General features: G+C 37.8%; 1 long non-coding RNA gene across 1 annotated transcript in view; it reads left to right on the top strand.

Annotated features, from left to right (window-relative positions):
• Window positions 1-20,574, top strand: part of LOC118542786 (uncharacterized) — a 119,288-nt gene extending 98,714 nt beyond the window's left edge. The window contains exons 4-6 of the long non-coding RNA XR_013445608.1: window positions 18,366-18,525; window positions 18,663-18,738; window positions 19,231-20,574. This is a non-coding gene — a long non-coding RNA (uncharacterized LOC118542786). The remainder of the gene's footprint in view (window positions 1-18,365; window positions 18,526-18,662; window positions 18,739-19,230) is intronic.
• The last annotated feature ends 5,790 nt before the right edge of the window (window positions 20,575-26,364 follow it).

Genomic DNA, 26,364 nt, shown 5'->3' with positions numbered 1-26,364 from the left:
CATGACAGGGTTTCCTTATCCCAATGTTTCATACATATTGTTCAGATGGTGCACTTATTTTTTTTTTCAACATAAGCTTTACTTTTATCATATGTATTCTCCTAAGGAAAATATGTAGCCAGTCTTCTGGTCCCATTTTACATTGAATACTTTGCTTTGATGCTTGGGTTTTATTATTTTACTTCCAGAAAAGTCACTGTATTGACTTAAATTATAGAGATTTATTATTAAAACAGAAAGGAATAAAGTGTAAAAGCAAGTGGAAATACTTTGAATTCTCCCCATCTGATCCCTACGAAATATTTACAATGCATAATAAAACAACATAGATTGAATACATAGACATTCAAATAACGAACTTTTTTCTTTCAAGATTTTATTTAAATTCTAGCTAACATATAGTATAGTATTAGTTTAGGGATAGAATTTAGGGATTCATCACTTGTATGTAACACACAGTGCTCATTACAACAATGCCTTACTTAATGCCCAGCACCCGGTTACCCCATCCCTCCACCCACCTCCACTCCAGCAACCCACACTTTGTTCCCCATAGTTAAGGGTCTCTTATGGTTTGCCTCCCACTCTGTTTTTATCTTATTTCATTTTTCCTTCACTACCCCCATGTTCATCAGTTTTGTTTCTTAAATTCCACATATGAGTGAAATCATATGGTATTTTCTTTCTCTGACTGACTTATTTTGCTTAGCATAATACCCTCTAGTTCCATCCATGTTGTTGCAAATGGCAAGATTTCATTCTTTTTGATGACTGAGTAATATTCTATTATGTGTGTGTGTGTGTGTGTGTGTGTGTGTGTATATATATATATATATATATATATATATACCACGTCTTCTTTATCCATCCATCAGTCAATGGACATTTGGGCTCTTTCCATATTTTGGCTATTGTGGATAATGCTGCTATAAACATTGGGGTTCATGTGTCTCTTGGAATTGAAATACAAATAAAAATCACAGTGAAGTACCATGTCACACAAGTCAGAATGGCTAAAATTAACAATTCAGGAAACAACAGATGTTGGTGAGGAACCCTCTTACACCGTTGGTGGGAATGCAAACTGGTGCAGCCACTCTGGAAAACAGTATGGAAGTTTGGAAGTTCCTCAAAAAAAGTTAAAAATCTGGATTTTCTTTTGATTTGACTCACTGTTCCATGCTTCTCAGCATTGAGGCTACAGAGCCTATGAAAATTTTCTTGAAAATTCTTAAAGGTCTACTAGAATTATTATTTTTTATTTAAATTCAATTAACCAACATATAGTACATCATTAGTTTCAGATGTAGTGTTCAATGATTCATCAGTTGTATATAACACCCAGTGCTCATCACATTATGTGCCCTCCTTAATGCCCGTCACTCAGTTACCCCATCCCTCCATCCACCTCCCCTCTAGCAACCCTCAGTTAGTTTCCCAGAGTCAAGAGTCTCTCAGGGTTTGTTTCCCTCTCTGATTTCTTCCATTCAATTTTCCCTCTCTTCCCCTATGATCCTCTGTGCTATTTCTCATATTCCACATATGAGTGAAACCATATGATAATTGTCTTTCTTTGATCGACTTATTCCACTTAGCATAAAACCCTCCAGTTCCATCCATGTCAATGTAAATGGTAGGTATTCATGGTTTCTAATGGCTGAGTAATATTCCATTGTATACATGAACCACATCTTCTTTTTTATTTTAATTTTATTTTATTATGTTAGTCACCATATATTACATCATTAGTTTTTTTTAAATTTTACTTTATTATATTATGTTAGTCACCATACATTACATCATTCGTTTTTGATATACTGTTTCATGATTCATTGTTTGCATATAACACCCAGTGCTCCATGCAATATGTGCCCTCCTTAAAACCAATCACCGGGCTAACCCATCCCTTGACCCCCCTTCCCTCTAAAACCTTCAGTTTGTTTCTCAGAGTCCATGGTCTCTCATGGTTCATCTCCTCCTCCGATTCCCTCCCCCTCTTCATTTTTCCCTTCCTACTATCTTCTTCTTTTTTAACATATAATATATTATTTGTTTCAGAGGTACAGGTCTGTGATTCATCAGTCTTACACAATTCACAGCGCTCACCATAGCACATACCCTCCCCAGTGTCTATCACCCAGCCACCCCATGCCTCCCACCCCCCACCACTCCAGCAACCCTCAGTTTGTTTCCTGAGATTAAGAGTCTCTTATGGTTTGTCTCCCTCTCTGGTTTCATCTTGTTTCATTTTTTCCTCCCTTCCCTATGCTCCTCTGTCCTGTTTCAAAATTCAGTGAGATCATATAATACTTGTCTTTCTCTGATTGACTTATTTCGCTCAGCATAATACCCTCTAGTTCCATCCACGTCGTGGCAGATGGCAAGATTTCGTTTTTTGATGGCTGCATAATATTCCATTGTATATATATTCCACATCTTCTTTATCCATTCATCAGTTGATGGACATCATGGCTCTTTCCATAGTTTGGCTATTGTGGACATTGCTGTTATAAACATTGGGATGCACGTACCCCTTTGGATCACTACATTTGTATCTTTGGGGTAAATACCCAGTAGTGCAATTGCTGGGTCATAGGGGAGCTCTATTTTTGACTTTCTGAGGAACCTCCATACTGTTTTCCAGAGGGGCTGCACCAGCTTGCATTCCCACCAACAGAGTAGGAGGGTTCACCTTTCTCCACATCCTCGCCAACATCTGTCATTTCCTGACTTGTTAATTTTAGCCATTCTGACTGGTGTGAGGTGGTATCTCATCGAGGTTTTGATTTGGATTTCCCTGATGCTGAGTGATGTTGAATACTTTTTCATGTGTTTGTTGGCCATTTAGATGTCTTCTTTGCAGAAATGTCTGTTCATGTCTTCTGCCCTTTTCTTGACTGGATTATTTCTTCTTTGGGTGTTGAGTTTGATAAATTCTTTATAGATTTTGGATACTAGCCCTTTATCTGATATGTCATTTGCAATTATCTTCTCCCATTCTGTCAGTTGTCTTTTGGTTTTGTTGACTGTTTCCTCTGCTGTGCTTTTCATCTTGATGAAGTCCCAATAGTTCATTTTTGCCCTTGCTTCCCTTGCCTTTGGTGATGTGTCTAGGAAGAAGTTGCTGCCACTGAGGTCGAAGAGGTTGCTGCCTGTGTTCTCCTCTAGGATTTTGATGGATTCCTGTCTCACATTTAGGTCTTTCAACCATTTTGAGTCTATTTTTGTGTGTGGTGTAAGGAAATGGTCCAGTTTCATTTTTCTGCATGTGGCTGTCCAATTTTCCCAACACCATTTGTTGAAGAGACTGTCTTTTTTCCATTGGACATTCTTTCCTGCTTTGTTGAAAATTAGTTGACCATAGAGTTGAAGGTCCATTTCTGGGCTCTCTATTCTGTTCCATTGATCTATGTGTCTGGTTTTGTGCTAGTACCATACTGTCTTGATAATGACAGCTTTGTAATAGAGCTTGAAGTCCGGAATTGTGATGCCACCAGCTTTGCTTTTCTTTTCCAAAATTCCTCTGGCTATTCGGGGTCTTTTCTGGTTCCATACAAATTTTAGGATTATTTGTTCCATTTCTTTGAAAAAAGCTGATGGTATTTTGTTAGGGATTGCATTAAATGTGTAGATTGCTCTAGGGAGCATAGACATTTTCACAATATTTGTTCTTCCAATCCATGAGCATGGAATGTTTTTCCATTTCTTTGTGTCTTCCTCAATTTCTTTCATGAGTATTCTATAGTTTTCTGTGTACAGATTCTTTGCCTCTTTAGTTAGATTTATTCCTAGGTATCTTATGGTTTTGGGTGCAATTGTAAATGAGATCGACTCCTTAATTTCTCTTTCTTCTGCCTGGTTGTTGGTGTATAGAAATGCCACTGATTTCTGTGCATTGATTTTATATCCTGTCACTTTAGTGAATTCCTGTATGAAATTTAGCAGTTTTGGGGTGGAGTCTTGAGTTTTTCACATAAACTATCATATCATCTGCAAAGAGTGAGAGTTTGACTTCTTCTTTGCCAATTCGGATGCTTCTTATTTCTTTTTGTTGTCTGATTGCTGAGGCTACGACGTCTAGTACTATTTTAAATAGCAGTGGTGATAGTGGACATCCCTGCCATGTTCTTGAACTTAGGGGGAAAGTTCTCAGTCTTTCCCCATTGAGTATGATATTTGTTGTGGGTTTTTCATAGATGGGCTTTTATGACATTGAGGTATGTTCCCTCTATCCCTACACTCTGAAGAGTTTTAATCAAGAAAGGATGCTGTACTTTGTCAAATGCTGAAAGTTGGAAAACCTCTGTTGTAGGTTACCTCTACAACCTCTGTTGTAGGTTACCGACCTCTTGTCCCGAGCTGCTTTCAGGATTTTCTCTTTGTCTCTGAGACTTGTAAGTTTTACTATTAGATGTCGGGGTGTTCACCTATTTTTATTGATTTTGAGGTGGGTTTTCTGTGCCTCCTGGATTTTGATGCCTGTTTTCTTCCCCAAATTAGGGAAGTTCTCCACTATAATCTGCTCCAATATACCTCTGCCCCCCTCTCTCTTTCTTCTTCTTTTGGGATCCTAATTATTCTAATACTGTTTTGTCTTATGGTATCACTTATCTCTCAAATTCTCCCCTCATGATCCAGTTGTTGTTTATCTCTTTTTCTCAGCTCCTTTATTCCCCATCATTTGGTCTTCTATATCACTAATTCTCTCTTCTGCCTCATTTATCCTAAAGTTAGAGCCTCCATTTTTTATTGCACCTCATTAATAGCCTTTTTGATTTTGACTTCGTTAGATTTTAGTTCTTTTATTTCCCCAGAAATGGATTCTCTAGTATCTTCCATTCTTTTTTCAAGCCCAGCTAGTATCTTTATAATCATCATTCTGAACTCCAGTTCCGACATCTTACTAATGTCCATACTGATTAGGTCCCTGGCAGTCGGTACTGCCTCTTGTTTTTTTTTGAGGTGAGTTTTTCCATCTTGTCATTTTGTCCAGAGGAGAATAGATGCATAAGAGAACAAAATGCTAACGGTAACAACGACCCCAGGGAAATATTAACTGAACAAATCAGAAGAGACGTGAAACCAGAGGGAAAAGAAAGGGAAAGAAAAGGGGAAAAAAAAAAAGAATATGATCAGGCTGGTGAATAGATCAGAGCCACACACTAGATTTTGGGCATATTTTAGTCTGTTAGATGAAACTGTGTCCCAAAATTTTAAAGAAAGAAAAACTTATATATGTACAAAAATAAGGGTAAATACAATGAAGGGATGGAATATGACTGTAAAGATGAAAAGTATAAAGGATTTTATAAAAGGAATTGATAAGATAAGATGTTGGTTGAAAAAGGGAAAAAGAAAAATTAAGAAAAATAGAAAAAGAAAAGAATAAGGAAAATTTAAAAAAAATTAACTTTGAAAGACTAAAGAATCATGGGAAAAAAAAGCCATGAATTCTATGTGCTGTATTCCCCTAGTGCTGGAGTTTTGCAGTTCTCATTGATTGGTAAACCTGGTCTTGTCTGGCTGTTCTTGCTGATCTTCTGGGGGAGGGCCCTGTTGCCGTGATTCTCAAATGTCTTTGCCCGAGGTTGAAATGCATTGCCCTTGTCAGGGGCCAGGATAGGTAATCTGCTCGGGTTTGCTCTCTGTAACTTTTGTTTCCTGAAAGCTTTCTGTACACCTTTGGGTGACAAGAATGAAAATGGCGGCCTCCCAATCTCCACCTCAGAGGAGCCGAGAACTCGGGACCCCACTCCTCAGTGAGCCCCCAGAGAAAAGCAGGCAATCACTCCTGTCTCCCCAGGCTCTGGCCGCACTCCGTGCTCACCTGGCCTATGACTGAGCATCTCTATCTCTGGCACACAACCCCGTTTGGAGTCTCCAAATGCAGCAGATTCCTGTGGTGTGCTCCTGTGCTGCTCCTCCCAGGGGAGGAAGGGGAGTCTCCCCTCATCTGCCGCTTGCTGGGTCCCTGCTGGAGGAGCAGTGGCTCACCTGTGCTGTGGATCACGGTCCATTGTAAACCAGAGCTGAGAGCCCATCTCTTAGCTCCCTCTTTACAGCTGATACCTGGGAGCTCTGCCTAATTCAGGCACCCCTGGTCTCTCTGCGACCCTGAGGGTCCTGAGACCACACTGTCTCAGTGAGGGTCTACCCCCCACTCAGCCACTGGAGCAACGTCCCTCAGCAAAGCAGACTTCTAAAAGTTCCAATTCTGTGCTCCATTGCTCCATCACCTGCCAGTGGCCGGCTGATGGAGGCTCCCTCCCCCCACGTCCATCTTCCCGTATATCGCCTCGGATTCACTTCTTGCATGTCCTACCTTCCAGAAAGTGGTCGCTTTTCTGTTCACAGAGTTCCTGCTATTCTTTTCCTCGATCTCCTGTTGAGTGTGTAGGTGTCCAGAATGGTCTGATACCTATCCAGCTGAATTCCTAGGACCAGACAAAATTCAGGTCTCCTACTCCTCCGCCATCTTGCTCCTCCTCCCCTGAACGACATCTTCTTTATCCATTCATCTGTTGAAGGACATCTTGGCTCCTTCCATAGTTTGGCTATTGTGGACATTGCTCCTATGAACACTGGGGTGCAGGTGCCCCTTGTTTCACTACATCTTTATCTTTGAGGTAAATACCCAGTAGTGCAACTGTTGGGTCATAGGGTAGCTCTATTTTTATCTTCTTGAGGAACCTACATACTGTTTTCCAGAGTGGCTCTACCAGCTTGCATTCCCACCAATAGTGTAGGAGGGTTCCTCTGTTTCCACATCCTCTCCAATATTTGTGGTTTCCCATCTTCCTAATTTTAGCCATTCTAACTGGTGAAGGTGGTATCTCATTGTGGTTTTGACTTGTATTTCCCTGATGACAACTGATGAAGAGCATTTTTTCATGTGTCTGATGGCCATTTGTATGTCTTCTTTGGAGAAATGTCCATGTCTTCTGCCCATTTCTTGATTGGATTATTTGTTCTTTGGGTGTTGAGTTTGATAAGTTCTTTATAGATTTTGAATACTAGTCCTTCATCTGATATGTCATTTGCAATTATCTTCTCCCATTCTGTCAGCTGTCTTTTGGTTTTGTTGACTGTTTTCTTTGCTGTGCAAAAGCTTTTCATCTTGATGAAATCCCAATAGTTCATCTTTTGTGCATTGATTTTATATCCTGCCACATTACTGAATTGCTGTATAAGTTCTAGCAATTTTGGGGTGGAGTCTTTTGGGTTTTCCACATAAAGTATCATGTCATCTGTGAAAAGCGAGAGTTTGACTTCTTCTTGGCCAATTTGAATGCATTTTATTTCTTTTTCTTGTCTGATTGCCAAGGCTAGGACTTCTAGTACTGTGTTGAACAACAGTGGTGAGAATGGGCATCCCTGTCATGTTCCTGACCTTAGGGGAAAAGCTCTCAGTTTTTCCCCACTGAGAATAATTTTTGCTGTGGACTTTTCATAGATGGCTTTTCTGATACTGAGGTATGTTCCCTCTGTACCTACACTTTGAAGAGTTTTAATCAAGAAAGGATGCTATATTTTGTCAAATGCTTTTTCTGCATCAACTGAGAGAATCATATGGTTCTTGTCTTTTCTTTTATTAATGTGATCTATCATGCTGATTGATGTGCAGTTGTTGAACCTCCCTTGCATCCCAGGAATAAATCCCACCCAGTCATGGTGAATAATCCTTTTAATGTACTGTTGGATCTTATTGGCTAGTATCTCGGTGAGTATTTAGGCATCCATGTTCATCAGGGATACTGGTCTGTAATTCTCCTTTTTGATGGGGTCTTTGGTTTTGGGAGCAAGGTAATGCTGGCTTCATAGAAGGAGTTTGGAAGTTTTCCTTCCATTTCTATTTTTTGAAACAGCTTCAATAGAATAGGTATTATTTCTCCTTTAAGTGTTTGGGCGAATTCCCCTGGGAAACCATCTGGCCCTGGACTCTTGTTTTTGATTATTGCTTCAATTTCCTTGCTGGTTATTCGTCTGTTCAGAGTTTCTATTTCTTCCTGTTTCAGTTTGGTAGTTTATAAGTTTCCAGGAGTGCATCCATTTCTCTCAGATTGCCTAATTTGTTGGCATATACTTGCTTGTAATATGTTCTTAAAATTGTCTGTATTTCCTAGGTGTTGGTTGTGATCTTTCCCCTTTCATTCATGAATTTATTAATTTGGGTCCTTTTCTTTTCTTTTGGATAAGTCTTGCCAGAGGTTTATCGATATTACTAATTCTTTCAAAGAATCAGATTGTAGTTTCATTGATCTGTTCCACTGTTTTTCTGGTTTCTATTTCATTGATTTCTGCTCTAATCTTTATTATTCCTCTTCTCCTGCTTGGTTAAGGCTTTATTTGTTGTTCTTTCTCCAGCTCCTTTAGGTGTAAGGCTAGCTTGTGTATTTGAGATTTTTCTAATTTTTGAGAGAGCCTTGTATTGCAATATACTTCCCTCTTAGGATGCCTTTGCTGTATCCTAAAGGTTTTGAACAGATGTGTTTTCATTCTCATTAGTTTCCATGAATTTTTAAAATTCTTCTTTAATTTCCTGGTTGACCCACTCATTCTTTAGCAGGATGCTCTTTAACCACCAAGTGTTTGAGTTCCTTCTAATTTCCTCTTGTGATTGAGTTCAGTTTCAATGTATTGTGGTCTAAAAATATGCAGGGAATAATCTCAATCTTTTGGCATAGGTTGAGACCTGATTTGTGACCCAGTATGTGATCTGTTCTGGAGAATGTTCTATGAGCCCTCGAGAAGAATGAGTATTCTGTTTTTTTAGGATGGAATGTTCTGTATATATCTGTGAAGCCCATCTGGTCCAGTTTGTCATTTAAACCCCTTATTTCTTTGTTGATCTTATGCTTAGGATCTGTCCATTGCTGTGAATGGGGTGTTGATGTCCCTTACTCTTAATGCATTATTATCAATGTGCTTCTTTACTTTGGCTATTAATTGGTTCATATAATTGGCTGCTCCCATGTTGGGGGCATAAATATTTATCGTTGTTAGATCTTCCTGTTGGATAGACCATTTAAGTATGATATAGTGTCACTTTTCATCTCTTACTTCAGTTTTTGTTTTAAAATCTAATTTGTCTGATATGAGGATTGCTACCCTAGCTTTATTTTGAGGTCCATTAGCATGGTAAATTGTTCTTTACCCCCTCACTTTCAGTTTGGAGGTGTATTTAGGTCTAAACTGAGTCCCTTGTAGACAGCATATGGATGGATCTTGCTTTTTTATCCAATCTGATACCCTGTCTTTTGATTGGAGCATTTAGCCCATTTACATTCAGAGTTACTATTGAAAGATACAAATTTAGTGCCATTGTATTGCCTGTGAAGTCCCTGTTTCTGTAGATGGTCTCTGTTTCTTTCTGGGCTATGCTACTCTTGGGGTCTCTCTTTGCTTACTGGATCCCCCTTAATATTTCTTGCAGGGCTGGCTTGGTGGTCACATACATTCTTTCAGTTTCTGTCTGTCTTGGAAGCTCTTTATCTCTCCTTCCATTCTGAATGACAGCCTTGCTGGATAAAGTATTCCTGGCTGCATGTTCTTCTCATTTAGTACCCTGAATATTATCATGCCAGCCCTTTCTGGCCTGCCAGGTTTCTGGGGATAGGTCTGATGTTTCTCCCTCTGTAGGTTAGGAGCCTCTTGTCTTGAGCTGCTTTCAGGATTTTCTCTCTGTCTCTGAAATTTGCAAGCCTCACTATTATATATCGGGGTGGTCTATTTTTATTGATTTTCCCTCTTGGACATGAAAGCTTGTTTCCTTCCCCAGATTAGGGAAGTTCTCAGCTATGATTTGCTCAAATATACCTTCTGCCCCCCCTTCACCCTCAGACACCCCAATAATTCTGACATTGGTACATTTCATAGCATCACTGATTTCTCAATGCCTCTCTTCATGGGCTATTAGTTGTTTTTCTCTCTTTTCTTCAACTTCCTTCCTTTCCATTAACCCGTCTTCTAGATCACTTAACTCTCTCTTCTGCCTCATTCACCCTAGTTGTTAGAGCATCCAATTCAGACTCTGTCTCAGTTATAGCATTTTGAATTTCAGCCTGATTAGGTCTCATTTCTGTACTAAGAGATTCTCTAGTGTCTTTTATGCTTTTTTTCATGCCCAGGTATTAACTTTATAATTGTTATCATGAATTCCATCTCTGACATCTTACTTATATCTGTATCGATTAGATATGTGACAGAGAACATTACTTTTGGTCTTTCTTTTTTGTGAATTCCTCCTTCTAGAATGGATGAGCAAGTGAGCAGAATCAAATTATCAAACATGACCCAAGCAAAATACACCCTAGACAAATCTGAAGAGGTCAGATACCATAACAGAAAAGCAAACAAAAACAAAACAAAACAAAAGGCAGGGAGGGGGGAGAGAGAGAATATAATCTCACAGGTGGACAAAATAGGGTTATCCACTTGTTCTGGAATGAATTTTGGTCTCTGTGGTAGAAGACACTAAGTCCCCAAATTGCAAAGATGGCAAAACTTATATATATATATACAAAAATAAAATTGAATAGAGTGAAAAAAGTCCAAAAATGAAGCATATATTTATAAAATGTAGATGTAAAAAATAAAAGTTAAAAAGCGACTTAAAAAGAGTTGATAAAATAAGAAACTAGTTGAAATGGGGAAAAAAAAAGAAATGGAAAATTTCAGATCGAAAGATAAATGAATTATGAGAAAAAACCTTTAGTTCTGTGTACCACTTCCCCCTAGTCCTGGAGTTTTACAGTTTTGTGGGATCTGTAAACTAGTTGTGCACCTGTTCTTCCAGTTGGTCTTCTGGGAGAGGGGTCTGCTGTGCGCTTCTCAGGTGTCTTTGCCTGGGCAGAGTTTCTGCCCCTTGCCAGGGGGCTGGGCTCAGTGCAAGCTGGTCCTCTGCGTGGCTTTTTTTTCCTTGGAGGCTTTCCTCGCCTTTTTAGAGGATCAAAATAAAAATGGCCAAGCCCTGATCTCCCTCCCCAGAGTGGAAAGATGGCTGTCCTCCCTCTTCAGTAAACCATCTGGGACAAATGGTCTTCACTTCTGTGTGTGCCAAACTCCACAGACGCCTGCAATGTGTGTCCACAACAATCCTTGTGGGGGGGGGGGACGCGGGAGTCCGAGGGTCCTTCATTTCTGCCCTTTGTGTGCCCTGGGGCTGAGAGCGGTCATGGGCTTATGTGCATAACCACTCTGCCACTCCTGGGAGATGGCTGAGTGTTACTGTATTGTCCTTTATGGGGCTGCTGCCCTGAGAGCTGTTGCCCGGTCATGGGCACACCTGTTGCAGCCCTCCTAGGGGATGGCAGATGGTCTGAGTGTTCTAGTCCTTTTCAGGGTGCCCGGGTGGAAAGAAGTAACCCAATCAGCCCAGCTGCTGGTTATGGAGACCTGAGCTGAGAGTCACCTCCTGGGCTCCCTGACTGTAACCAGTTTCCCTGCTCCACTGCTTGGGCACTCTACCTGCTCAGGCACCCCTGTTCTATGACTCTGGAGATCCTGAGACCACACTGACCCACCTAGAATTCTGCCCTTTTCATCCCCTGAGCCCCTCTCAGACAGGGATGTCTGTCACTGGAGCAGATTTCCAAGAGTTCCAATTTTTCCCTCCGGGGCTCTATCACTTTCTGGTAGCCAGCTTATGGAGGCTCCCTCCCTGCTCCCTTTATCTTCTGATATTTCCCCTCAGATTCACGTCTCCACACCTCCTACCTTGCAAAAAGCAGTCACTTTTCTACCTGTAGAGTTCCAGATATTTTTTTCTTACATCTCAGGCTGAATTCATGGGTGTTCAGAATGGTTTGATAGTTATCTAGCTGCATTCAAGGCACCAGATGAACCGAGGTCCCCTACTCTAGTGCCATCTTGCCTCTGTGATCCAGAATTGTTAATTAAAAAATTTTCCTTAGGTGATTATGTATTTTTAGCTGTTAAGACGAAATGTTTTTTTTTGTTGTTGTTGAGATGACTAAATTAAAAGGTATTCTTAAATAACTACAGTAATCTAAAAATCGGAAGATGACCAAAAATAATCCTTTTTTTTTTTTTTTTAAAGATTTTATTTATTTACCTGACAGAGAGAGACACAGCAAGAGAGGGAACACAAGCAGGGGGAGTGAGAGAGGGAGAAGCAGGCTTCCCGCTGAGTAGGGAGCCTGATGCGGGGCTCTATCCCAGAACCCTGGGATCATGACCTGAGCTGAAGACAGATGCCCAAGGACTGAGCCACCCAGGTGCCCCCCAAAAAGATTCTTGACAACAGAGAAATTAAGAAGTTCACTCCCAGATTATTCTTGAATCAAAAAGAAGGTAACAAACATGGCAAATTTTTTACAAAGCAATGAAATGAGGCACATCATACCTAACCCTACAGGTTATAATAGGAGCTGTAATCAGAGTCCTAACGCCTATAAGAGGAGGAAAAAATGAAGGAATTTAGAAGTTAAAAAAACAAAAAGCAAAATAACCAAAGAAAGTAGGAAGAGGAAAATAGAGATAAAAGATGTTATTTATGAATAAGAAAACAAAAATTAAAAAGAAATACTACAGAAGATAAATACTAATGTTTCTTTGGAACTGTGTGTTACCATTAAAACTGGTAAACCCTTTAGAGTCTATTAAGAAAAATGGTGGAGTAAAAATATTGAAAATGACCAGAGAGTAGCATTTCCATATGTGTTGAATCATGAATTGATAGAGTGGGAACTATGTGTTGGGCATTGTACTAAGCACCTTATTTTATTTAATCTTTACAAAGACCCTTTGAGACAGGCATTAATTTTATCCTCATTTTATATGTGAAGAATGTGAAGCTTAGAGAGATTAGCAGAGTGAGTAATATGTGCAAGACTGCGCAGCTGGAATCAAACCCAGGCATTTTTAACTCCAGCATCTTCATTCCTAACCAGTGGTTGGAGATGGTGGTGCATATTTTCTTTGTTGTAGATCTAATAGGAAATCCCATTGTGGGTTCTATAAACTCCCTTCCAAGAATTCTACTGTGGAGTTTAAAGTACTTTTTAGTTAAAGAAATTTTCCAGGAAAATTTCTACTGGATAGCATTAAACTTTTAAAAGTTTGTTGTTGTAAATGTATGGAAGTATGTTTTGGATAATCATCTGGAAATGTGTGGGGAATCTACTATCTGATGGGGATGGTGAACTTTAACTCTTTCAGTCTCAATGTTTTGTGGTTCCTCCGGTTAACAGGAGGAATTTTGTAGACATGACTCTAAATTAAAAGGTATTCTCAAATAACTCAGTAATCCAAAAACCAGAAGATGACTAAAGGATCTTGACTACCTGTAAAATCTGGCCATGGCTCTGGAGGGCTATTAACAACTGGTGGGGATTTCAATAACATGAATTCTTCAACATTGGATTTCTTCCTCTACTGAGCAGTCTTTTTAGGACTACAGGACAGACAAAGGTTTAGTGAGAGAGAGAGAAAAAATCCCATGGCCATAGATGAGAGTTTCAGCTAGAAAGACTTTTTCCTAAAACCACATTATATTTTTTTCTTCATACTTAATATGTTCATTGCCATGAACATATAGTTTCCAAATCTATTCAACTGTCTGCTTTTTTTTCTTGTTAATGCAGACCATGAATATGATATCTAAACCTAATTTAACAATTTGAACTTCTATTAACACCACAAATAAAACTGGCAAACTCTCTCAGCACAACATATAAATCCTTTCAGGGGAAGATATTGTGCTTTAAATTATGCAGACACAAATTCCTAATATTTAAATAAGAACATTCTCCTTGGTTCCAGCATTTCAGAACACTTTTTGACAAAAGAAAGAGTGTTATAATGTAGAAATGAAGTAAAATAATTTTGGAAGGTCCATAGGATCTATTCCTTGCTCAGGTGTCAGTGATCAGCTGGCCTCAATGAAGGGAAGTATCCAAAGGAACACTGTGGAGGGTGGTAAAACATTTAGAGCAAAATAGTAAAATGGATTAATCAGTTACTAACAGGATAGGAAATAGCATGGATGTTAAGTCAGACATCTGATTAAATAATGATTGAGTTAACAAAAAAATATTTAAGAAACTATTCTAGAGAGAGATCTTCACTGTAACATAAACTACTTACGTCAAATCCCCATCTTGATTTTCCTTATGCACTTGAAGTGCTTAGCAAGAACTGGCACATAGTAGGTTCTCAAATATTTGCCTAAAGGAAGAAAAAAATATTTACTTATGCTAGTGGGATATGTTAATGCAGAGCAAACATGTCAGAGCTGAGACAGAAAGGATTTTCCCTATTTGTTGGTATGTGCTGAGAACTAAAGCATATAATAAAATGAGTTGGTTTTTTTTCCTCAGGACTCTGAGTGGCTCTATGGAAAGGCATAGATGTAATGGTGGGTTAGAAATTCTTTGCAACAGTAAATGAAGCCAATAAAATTGGAAGATTAAAAGAGATTCACTTCTAAAGTATTACAGTGGACTTTGTTAACTTAATTAAATTATATAAGTCTAATCTATTTTAAGTTTAGTGACAAAAAGCTTCTTTTTATGACATTGTCTTGGAAATCATTTAGACCACCATGACATATTAGGTTATGGAAGTATTTTTTTGAGCCTGAGGAAATTTTAAATCTAGGTTCTTTTTAGTGGAATATACATTTTTTTTTAAGGGCAAGTAAATATTCCTCTTAATTTTCTTGCAATATGCAAAAATCAAATCACCTGGTCATTATTCTTTAGAGATTCACTTCACTTATAACCCTAAAGTTGTGCCATGGAAAAAGAATGGGTTGTGCGTGTGGGGGAGGACTAGAGCTTTAGAATCCTAAATGTCATATTGCAGATGATTATTAATTCAAAATATTTTTAGTTGAGTTCTCCATAGTCAGAGCTCATCAGACTATTGACTGTATTCAAGAGCTAAGTAATTAAAAGGAAGAAGTTGACATCACGAGTTAAATTTACCTAAAATCCATGATTATTTCGGCCCAAGTTATTAGCTTTTGTGACTTCCTGGGATGTAACTTTTGGATCCCAAGTCATGTATTTATTGACTTGCTAGACCTTTTCAAGTAAATGTATCTTCTAACAAACTTCAGATATAGATAGGGTCAGTTTCAGGTGATACTATTGGAATATTTTGTCCTTGAAAGGAAAATAGCCAAAAAAATAGTAATTCAACATTTAACTTATTTGATCCTAAAAATGATATTTCAATGAATGATTTTAAGGTTTTAAACAGGAAACATTGTTTTACACATTTACAATTTACAATTTAAAGCACAATGGAAGGGATTGGAATAAAGTGCCAGTGGACAAAATCCACATTTAATAAATTGCTTGAAGTTGTACTGCAGATGTTGGCATCTGCATAGTTTGCTTTCAGTGACTATAATCTTTTCAGAGGGTCCAATGGATGGGTTTTAACTTTAACTTTACTAAAGATAGCTTGGAGAAATTTATCCAGAGGAATTGTGCTTTTTAGCCCCTTCACACAAAATCCAAGAATTTTTGCTCTCATCCATTTACCTATTTAAAAGAGTTTGCTTAATGAAGGGCTATACCAGGACCATCACTAGCTAGTTCTGAAGGCCAGTTAAGGCTTGGTGAAAGGAAAATCTTTTTACCAAAATTGATATCCAATTAGCTTGGGGTCTGTTTGATCTAGGTCAGGTAAAAAACTAGGTTTCTTGATTATTTTTTCTTTAATTTGTTATTTAAATGTCTTTTTTGAGATAAGGGAAGTTATGTATGCTTACTGTGTTCATTGAAAAATGAAGCAGAGATGGATGAAGAGAGAGGTTATTTTTTCCACTCTCCTCCTTTCCCACCTTAATCAGTGTTAATGGCAGCAGGTGTATCATTCTACAACTTCTGCTTTTTTATACAAAAATATGAGTACATGTCAAAAATGTGTGCTTTATCTATGTGTGTTTCTATAAAAATGCATCGCATTAGATATATTACTCTGAAATTTAATATATTCATTTAACAATATGAATGGCTTTCTTAAGACGATTGATATAGATCTAACCATGTATCAGAACCGCCTGGATGACTTGTTAACTTGTTAAGACACATTACTGGGCCCCATTCTCAGAGATTCCCATACGGTAGGTCTGGGGTGGGTCCAAAGAATATGCATTTCTAGCAAGTTCCTTGGTGATGACAAGGCTGCTGGTCAAAGGGCTAGATTTTGAGAGTCACTGGTCTAATCTATTCTTTTTGATAGATATAGATTCTTGCACAGAGTGGAAATATTGTGATTTATCTAACCATTTCCCCAGCTGGCGACCATTTATTTTTTCTTATTTTGCCACAATAAAATAGACATCTTTGCAATAGACATCTTTGTTCATATAACACAAGGATTTTTTATTTCTATAGGATAGATTCCCAAATTGACATTAGTGGGTCAAAGGTGATAAGCATTTACAGTTTTAACAGCTATTGCATAATTGCTTTCCAAAAAGGGTCATTGCAATTCACTAATTATTACATATCAGAGATTATATATCCATTTCTTCATCAGCACTGTATTCTTACTGTGTTATTGTTTCTATATGACATGAGTGAAAAAATGACATCTTGTTGTTTTTTCAAATTTTTATTTAAATTCTAGTTAGTTAATATATAGTATAATATTGTTTTCAGGAGTAGAATTTAATGATTCATCACTTACATATAATACCCAGAGCTCATCATAACAAGTGCTGTTGTTTTAACTTGCATTCCCCTAAGTCCTAAGAGATTAAGAGAATTCTTGTATATTTATTAACCACTAGGATTTCATCTTTGTCCATTGTTCCTTTAGTTACTTTTCTTTTTCTTAATTATTTCTAGAGATCTTTTTATGTAAGGAATATTAACCCTTTTTATGACATGAGCATTGAAAATATTTCCCTCAGTCTCTCATTTCACTTTTAACTCTATTTATGACATATTTGGCATGAAAAATCCTTAATTTTTATGGAATGAAATATTACATAGGGCTTCTAATTCTTCTATCTTGCTTAAGAGAATCTGGTATAATGCATGGTTACCCAGATATTCTTCTTAAGTTTCTTATAATATTTTAACTATTTTATATTTTTCATCTAAATTATATTGCATCTGGAATCAATTTTAAAATATCATGTGAAATTGGGGTACAGTAGGGCAGCCCTCTCCCACTTCAGGAACTGGGGGCAATTTTCTCTTCTGTATAATTCTTTTTAGGCTTTCCAGGTCAGTAGGACCACATGCAGCAAGTAAATAGGTGCAGTCTTTATGGAAGAGGAGCCCAGGCACCTGCTTACTGATTTCCCTCAGAACCAAAAAACCTGAATCATCATCAGCGACCCCAAACATAGGTATGCCCTATCCCCTGGGTGTAGCCTCTTAGCTTAGGACAGACACCAAAGAGAATAGTTTCTAGTTGATACCTGGTCCTGAAAGACACCTTAGAAGTGTCCTATGTCCTGCACGCCTTGCCTCCCATTCAAGTATGGTACTACTTAGAAAGGGTATTTGAAGTAAATCAGGAGTCTGTGTTCAAGCTGCCCTAACTCAGAATACAAACATTATACAATCAATGCAAGTTTATATACTCACTGGGGACAAATTAATAGAGAGTCGCAAAAAGAAGGCAGGAAATATCACCCATGTTTCAGCCACCCAGAGACAAACACTTCTAGCCTCTTACTGTAGATCTTTTCAGATTATATAAATAAATAACAGACAAGTAAATACATGAATTTAAAAATATTACTTTCTATGCTGATTTTACTCTTCTCCCCTACTTTTTGGACATTTGGTTTGCTTCCAATTCTTTGATGTCCTACACACATTGAGATAAACATCACTTTAGTCACATTTTTTTGGTGAAGATTTACTATTATTTCTTTAGTGTAAATTCCTAGAATGGTAGTTGCCTGATCAAGGTGTGTATTCATATTTAAAATGTTTCCAAATTGCCCTCCAGGAAAATCCTAAAGTTTGTACTCCTGCCAGCTATACATAAGAATGCCCATCAGTTCATAACTCTGCAGAAAAAAAGAGGTTATGTGACTAAGCACAAACATAGTTTCTCCTTAAAGACCACTTAATCCTTCTATGGTAGATATTTTATATTTATTATTTGGATGCTCAGGATTAATTTTTTTTTTTAATGGGTAAAGAAGTATTGTAGTTCCCTGCTCTTAGGAGTATGTTTCACATCAGAGGGCACTGCTTCTCCCTGATCCAGGACTGGACTCATGGGAACACATCAGTATATATTATATTCTCATCCTCTAAGGCTGAGCAAGCTAGGTTTGTATCAATTTTGGGAAGTTACTACAATGAGAGAAAAGTTTTCTCTCTCAGTACTCCCTGGAGTTTCATCTATCTGTCTTTCCCTAGGATTTTGAAAACAACAAAGAAAATGAGAGCAGAGAAAACGAGGGACAAATGGGACATGGGAGAGAAAGACATGGACAGGAGGGGCAAGATACATCTAGCTGTGCCTGAAGCAAAAAGTACTGCTAGGCTTTTTACTAACATGAGCCAATCACTTCTTTTGGTGAGTGTACCTTCCTTTTACTCCTTTTAAAAGACACTGATCCAGCTATTTGTTGTCTATTTTATAATCATTAGTCAATCATCTGGAATGTATTTTGAAACTTTAAAACTAAAAAATAATTCTTTGTTTTTTTACAGATTACAGATACTGTGAAAGCAGATAAACACGTTTGTAATTTTCTTAGCGTTTACTCTTACAAACAGGTTCACACAGGTAAGTCATTCGTCTCCTTGATAAAGTAGAGAACAGAGATAGGAGAAGACTTTTGTTCCCGTTCCTTCCCCACCTTTGAGCTTTGGCTATTGTACTAGCAATCTAATGTTGACAAATGATTTGGGTTCCCTGGTCACCTCATTAATCACACTAATGATGTCAGACACCAAAAAGAAAGTAGAGAAATCACTTGCCTTATCATCTAATGTCTTTTCATTAGGGATCCAGTGAAGGGATTTTAAGGACATTGACATTGACAGCTAATAGGCAGTTGATAATAATTCTGCTGAAAGCAAGAATGAAGCAGCCAGATTCTGAACAAGCTGGCAGTAACCTGGTGGGACCTCAAATGAGAAGGTGTTGGAATCTTTTAAAATTCAACTTATATTTTGCTTGGATGGAATTGCTTTAATTCAGGGGTAGTGAGAGCAGGCAGAGGCTGGGGAGGAGACTGGGTTTCAATCATTTATCAATGTTTTAATTATTTTTCAGGGGAGCTCCTTAGCAGGTTGGAGGACAAGATTATTGTTTGAAAAGATAACCATTAACTCTGGGATAATATCTATTTGCACAGCTCATTCCTAGGCTTGATGGGACTCCCAAATTTATTATTGGAGCTAATATGAAAAGGCGATCACAGTTATTGTAGGAATGACCAACGGTCACATCCTGGGATAAGATTAATAGCTTAATGTTAAAGAGAAGTTGACAACCCTGCTGCAACACAGAACATCTTCTCTGATGAAATCCAACAAGAAATGTGAACTTTGGGTCAGTGCAGCACGAGGCCGATAAGGTACAGAGTTGGTTTAATTTGATTAGAGTTGGATGAGTACAGAAATGCTAAAACATTACCTCAGTGTAGCATTAAGTGAAGTGTGGGGAGCCCATTCTCAACAAAGGTATACAGCTCCCACTGAAATATGTAAAAAATGTACTACATGTGCTTTTGATTTTATTCACCTATGTGGATAGCAAGCAACAGCACATGAAAGGCACTGGAGTTATTTTCTAATTACAGTTGACCCTTGAACTACAGGGGTTTGAACTATTCGGGTCCACTTACATGTGGATTTTTTTTTTTTTGATACATACAGTACTATAAATGCATTTTCTCTTCCTCATGATTTTCTTAGTATTTTTTTTAGCTTACTTTATTATAAGATTACAGTATGTAGTACATATAACATACAAAATATGTGCTAACTGATTATGTTATTGGTAAAGCTTCCAGTCAACAATAGGCTATTAGTTAAGTTTTGGGGAATCAGAACTTATATGTAGATTTTCAATATGTGGGAGAGGGGGGTGCTGGCGGCCCTAACCCCAGTGTTGTTCAAGGGTCACCTGTGTAGCAATCAGCGTTTGGTTAAATTCTGTTTTGTATCCTATTCTATGAAAGTGTTCATGATATGTCAAGTATTGTATTAGGCACCTACCAGTACTGAAGAAACGTAATCTTTAATTTTTCTTCCTTGGAAAACCACTGTCCTCTTAGTTCACTCATTCCTTAACAAATATTCTAGATATTCTTATAGAAAATAAGAATCTAATAATAAACATGATATATAGGTTCCTGTCCCCATAGAATGTATATTCTTATAGGGATAAAAAGACAATAAATATATTAGATTTTTAGATAGGAATAAGAAATGTGAAAAACATAAAGGGTTACCTAGGGTCTGAGGTTAGATTGTTCAGTTAAGAACATTTCTCTGAAAAGGTTAATTAATGTTTGAGCTGAAATAAAAAAGTGATTGTAAGAAGAAGTAACTCTGTGAAGACTGGGTGTTATACAAAAACAATGAATTGTGGATCACTACATCAAAAACTAATGATGTATTGTATGGTGACTAACATAACATAATAAAATAAAATTAAAAAAAAATTTTTTTTGAGAAAGATATGTGGATTGTGGAAATTTCTGGAAAATTCCTCAAAATTATTATTTCTGTATTTTACCTCAGGGTTCTTTCCTAACTTTTAAGATGTATTGAGAAATAAGAGAGGGAATCCTGAGATAATTTCCCAAGAATCTTCAGAAAAGCCACCTCAGGCACTCTTTCTTTCTGAATGCCGTTTTTTCCAACATCTAGTCTCAGCACAAATCTCTTGCACATACAATGAGAGTAAAAAACAAGTGCTAATATCTTGTACTTCCCTTTAAAAGGATAAAATGCCCCTGGCAAGGGGCGCCTGGGTGGCTCAGTCGTTAAGCGTCTGCCTTCGGCTCAGGTCATGATCCCAGGGTCCTGGGATCGAGCCCCGCATCGGGCTCCCTGCTCCGCAGGAAGCCTGCTTCTCCCTCTCCCACTCCCCCTGCTTGTGTTTCTTCTCTCGCTGTGTCTCTCTCTGTCAAATAAATAAATAAAATCTTTAAAAAAAAAAAAAATGCCCCTGGCAAAACCAACCAATAAATACCCTTTATAGTGCGTCCTTAGGTGCTGAGTTTGGTAGGGTCAAAACTTGATCATGTTCTTTTGAAATAATGATTTATATGGTATATTGTCAGGGTTTGAACCATCAAGGGTAACAAGTTTTATTTCTTTTGTTCTCTTTGTTTGAAGAAATGCAAAAATGAGTTGGTGTTCACTGCACAGCTTGAACGCCCACCCCTAGGAAGAATTTACATGTTTAAAGTATTGGATTGGTTGGTAGTACTTTTAAAATATGTGCAGTTGGCTCTGTCACTGCCACTATCTCAAAGAATAGCAGCTGCCTTTAAATGAAAAGTCTAACGCTTTTTTGGCTAATGCTGTAACACCCCATGGAAATCCTCATTAGTCCCTTTGATAGAGCCTTACATGACCTTCAGTGAGGTCTGTTGCCCTATTTCCCAGGGTGGCAAGATGGCCACTCCTGCATCTGGGAGCCTAAGTCTGCCACATAAGAGTTTCCAAATGCTCTTCAAGTGCTATGCAGATAACAGGAGGATGAAGGTGAAGCTATGTGCTACCACACTTTTCCTTACCAGAGTGGCTAGAACTTAGAGGTAGTAGGTGCTGACAATAGACAATGTACTCACATATCCATTACTGCCCATGGACCATGACTGAATAGTGCTGGCATAGAGAAGAACCTAAAGGATTAATGCAGGGAATTGTGCCTTGGTAGTTCCCTTTTTAGGGAAACCTATTGTATGGGAATCCTTGCCATGACCTTTGTCCAGGAAGTGAAGAAAACTAGTTTTACTAGTAGAGGTATATAGTTTCCCTGTAGCCTAACCTAGAGGCTTGGGCAAACTATGTTTAAGCCATCGACATTCCTAAACTCTTTAAGTAATATCTACATAATTTTATTGATGATTAGAGGTGGAGAGACAGAAAAGGTAACAGCTTACCTTTCCCCAGCCCTCCATTTTGAATACGCTGCCTCTAGGTATGTGGCTAGTGATGTAAGGGATAATTCCTCTATTGGAATATCTGAGTTCTTGTTCCAGGGAAAATCAAGAAGTAGAGTTATGTCTAGCTAAATAATGGAAATATGTGCTTTCTTAATTTTCTTTTGTGTATCTTTGTTTTGCAATTTTTCCAAGATGACCATGGATCACAGTTCAAGTAAAAAATGGTGTATTTAAAATTAAGTTCAACATTTTCTAGCAACAATTTTCAGCTCCTGTCTCTTACTGTACTTCTTTTCCCAAAGGATTGCGAATGCAAGGATTTTAATAATTTATCTACTTGTTGAAAAACATTCTTGAGATCCATCACAAGTAGCAGCTGTTATAAGAACTTTCTACTCCCTTAAACACCTAATCCCCTCTGACACATTCCATTTATCGTCCTTTTGTGGAGACTACAGCTTTAGCTGCCCCATGTGGTGAGACTTGCTGATTTTATTTCATTGCTCTGGATTGCTGCTCTCAGATTGCTGAAAAATGAACTTACTCTATAGCACTCAGTTTGTCGTGTTGCTCCTTTCTGATGTTACTGTTCTGAAGTATTCCCAGTGCCTAAGGTAACTCTTTGTGTACTCAGGATAGTTCTGTTTTACTTTGTACCTGCCAACCATTTTATATTGGTAATTTGTGCAGGTCTGTGCTAAAAATCTCTTTGAAGAGTAAGTAAATTATGACTGCTTTGAACTCCTCTAATCAAAACTTGCTGTTTGAAATTCTGCCTGTGATTTCACTTCTGCTTAACTGTGGATCTTTATTCTTTCTAGCTAATGAAAATTTGGGTTAAAGAAGTGATCTTTTTATTTTCCATGCCTTTGGCTCAGGTCATGATCTCAGGGTCCCTGCTCAGTGGGGAGTCTGCTTGTTCCTCCATCCCTCTTGTGCTCTCTCTCTCTCAAATAAATAAATAAAATCTTTATAAAAATGCATTTAACTGGTCAAATTATTAGGGAGTTTTGGAATATCAGATTTGGAAGGGACCTCAGAGACCATCCGCTCAAACCTTTTCATTTGTCAGATTGAGGAAAATGAGCCTCAGACCTCAAACATATGGGGACCAAACTAAAACTAGAATCCAGATTGCTCGTCTCCTTCTTACCGTATCTGGTCTACTTTACTCTCAATGGAAAATGTAATTTCATTTCCTAATGTTTAAAACAAAGAAATGTAAGGAATGTAATCCTTGATTCATCAGAGGGACTTTGGTTGCAAACAACAGAAACTGACTCTGGCCAACTTGGGGAAAAGGGAATTTGCTGAAAGGTCATGTGAGGCTCACTTAATTCCTCAGCACAGGTTTTCAAAAGGAGGAGTGATTAAGAGAGCTCAGAAGGAGAAACAGCACGTTTGTTCATCAAGATGTCTTCAGTGTTCCTCTGGGCTTGACGAAATCTCAGACAGTTTTCTTCCTGCCTATGGGCCCTTAGATCCCTTTTCTTAGAGTATTCATTTTAGAAAACTCGCAACTATAAACTCTTTCTCTGCTCCTTTGAGATAGAAATCTTCTCCCAGACTCCTCCCAGTTTTACAACCCAAAAGTGTCTTTCTTAAGGACCTGGGAGCCAAAAATGATAGGGCCCTTGTCTCCTGGTTTCTGTGAGAGGGTAGGAGTCTAGCTTCAGTAAGTGTCAATTAATAAATCCAGATGGGCTTCAAGATTTGTTCAGTGTCTGAGTAATGTCAACAAACCAGGCACTTTCTGTCTTTTGCTCTACCATTTTTGACCTGTTTGCTTATCACCCAAAACTTACTAACAATTTTAGTAACAATGGCTGCCAAATGTCCTTTTATCACATTTCTGTTCAAAAGCAGGAAGCAGGGCAGTGGCGAGGGCAGCCAAGAGAGCTACTTCTTTCCTTTCACCTGTGGGGGATAGATTGCTATTCCAGAGGCCCCTAGCATATTTCCTGTAATGTTTTATTCACTAGACATGGTTCACATGCCCCTAATTGGTGGCAAAGACAGTGGAATTAGAAAAAAATAATGATTTAATCCCCTAACAATGGATTAGAAAAATAAATATTCATCCCCCTCCTCCAGGCTTAGAAGAGAAGCCGATTTTCTTCAAGTACGTTGTTGGCAATCTGATACCTAAACAGAAGTGCATCACTGTTAGCCAGGAAGAAGGCTGAGGAAGGCAGTTATGTAGAGAATCAACAGTATATGCTACAACATACCTTTGACTGTGTAGGCTTACGTGGGCTTAGATCTGGATGAAGAAGAAATCTGGAGCAAAGACACCTCCCTAGAGGAACAGACAGAAACTGCAGTGGACACAAGAAACCTTATAAAATTAGTGATAAAGAAGCCTGGAGAGTCTCAAAAAATCCCTAGAAGGCTCAAAAATATTTTGCTGGGCACTTATTGAAAGGGTTAATTGGAATGTTTCTGGAGAGAGCTATGGCAATGTATGCTAAACGCATTAAAATTTTTTAAAAAGATTTTATTTATTTATTTGAGAGAGTAAGTGAGATAGAGAGAGAGCAAGCATGAGCGGTGGGGAGGGGCAGAAGGAGAGGGAGAAGCAGGCTCCCCACTGAGCAGGGAGACCAATGTGGGACTCCATCCCAGGACCCTGGGATCATGACCTGAGCCAAAGGCAGACGCTTAATAGACTGAGCCACCTACGCACCCCTCACATGGTTCTCTCTTATACCTTAATCAGAATATTTGTATGGTTGTAGATTATTTTAGACATGTGTCAATTAATTACTAATTAAAACATGCATAATTATTCCTTAAAGTTAGAACATCGAACTTAGTATTTTAAAAACAGTTATGCATCTGGAAAGAAGAAAGTAAAAATTTATATACATATATCTTCTGATAAGTCTATTTTCTGAATTTACTTTAAGAGGAGGGAATGTTTCTGAATTTCATCAGAAATTTAGATGAACTTGTCTATGAAGATTTATCACAATTTATTTTTGCCTACTGCTTAAGCCCTGCTATGAATTAAAATAGGTAATTAGGTAATAAACTATTTATAATGTATTATAGCTATTAGCAAGCTATAAGTATTCAAAGCATCATTAGTATCAAAGTGCATAGAGATGGAAAAGTTTAGGGTGGCATTTACAGTAAATTATGCAACCTTTTAAAGCAAAACAAATATTTCAGTAATATGTTAATGATTCCTGGGTATAATGTCAAGTGACTGAAGTGATGGTAGGTGGGCAATGAGAAATGAGTTTGAGGCTGATGAGTTCTTAATGATATTATCTCTTTATCTTTTGCCCTTCTCTTGCTCTTCATATTCAAAATTCAATTTGAGTTGCCTCCTTTGATAACTGATAAACTTCATCTCATTTCTCAGTGATACACATTCCATTTTCGTAATTTTAAGCTTTAATTCCTAGACTTAATAAAACAATGATACCTACTATGTAGACAACATTTGTAATGTGCCAGATATTAAGCAAAGTTCTTTGCACCATTATCATATATAATCCTCTCAGCAAGCTTTTTTTTTCTTCTGTTTTTTTCTTTAGACTTTTTATTTTGAAATAGTTTGACTCATTAGAAGTTGTAAAATAGTTGTGTACCCATCACTCAACTTTCTCCAGTATAATATCTTATATAATCATAGCACACTGTCAAAACCAGGAAACTGACATTACAAGATATTAACTTGAATTCAGGCTATATTTAGATTATGTCAGTTTTACATGCATTTTTTTTGGTGTATATAATCTATGAAATGTTTCCATATGCATCTATTCATGTAACCATCATCACATTCAAGATACAGAACTGTTCCATCACAAAGAAATCTTTTCAAGTTATCCTTTAATAAGCACACATCCCATCCTTACAAACTGATAACCACAGATTTCTTTTCAACTGCTATAATTTTATTACTTTGAGCGTGTTATATAAATGGAATCATGAGCAACCTGTTGAAGCAGGTACTATTATTTTTTCCATTTTAACCTAGACACCAAGACACAAAGACTCTGGGAGGATGTCTTACTGAAGGTCAGCCAGCCAGTAAGAGAGGGGTTGGGATTGGAACATAGGGTTTTTTACTCCAATGCTCATGCTCGTATCTATGCTGCTAATTTTTCTTTTCCTATTTTATGAACAATAAAGGCCTAGGTCCTAATGATATTAAAATGATTATTTCCAGGACCTATACAAGTTTCCCTTTGAAAAATTCTCATATTGAAGTGGTCTTTAATGAGTTATTTTGGAAATTTCTATTTGAGTAGAATAGGACATTATAGAAT

The sequence above is a fragment of the Halichoerus grypus genome, chromosome 2, assembly GCF_964656455.1.
Source record: "Halichoerus grypus chromosome 2, mHalGry1.hap1.1, whole genome shotgun sequence".
NCBI classification, from domain to species: Eukaryota; Metazoa; Chordata; class Mammalia; order Carnivora; family Phocidae; genus Halichoerus; species Halichoerus grypus.
The sequence above is the reverse complement of the archived record's forward strand: the minus strand, read 5'-3'. Positions and strand labels throughout refer to the sequence as shown.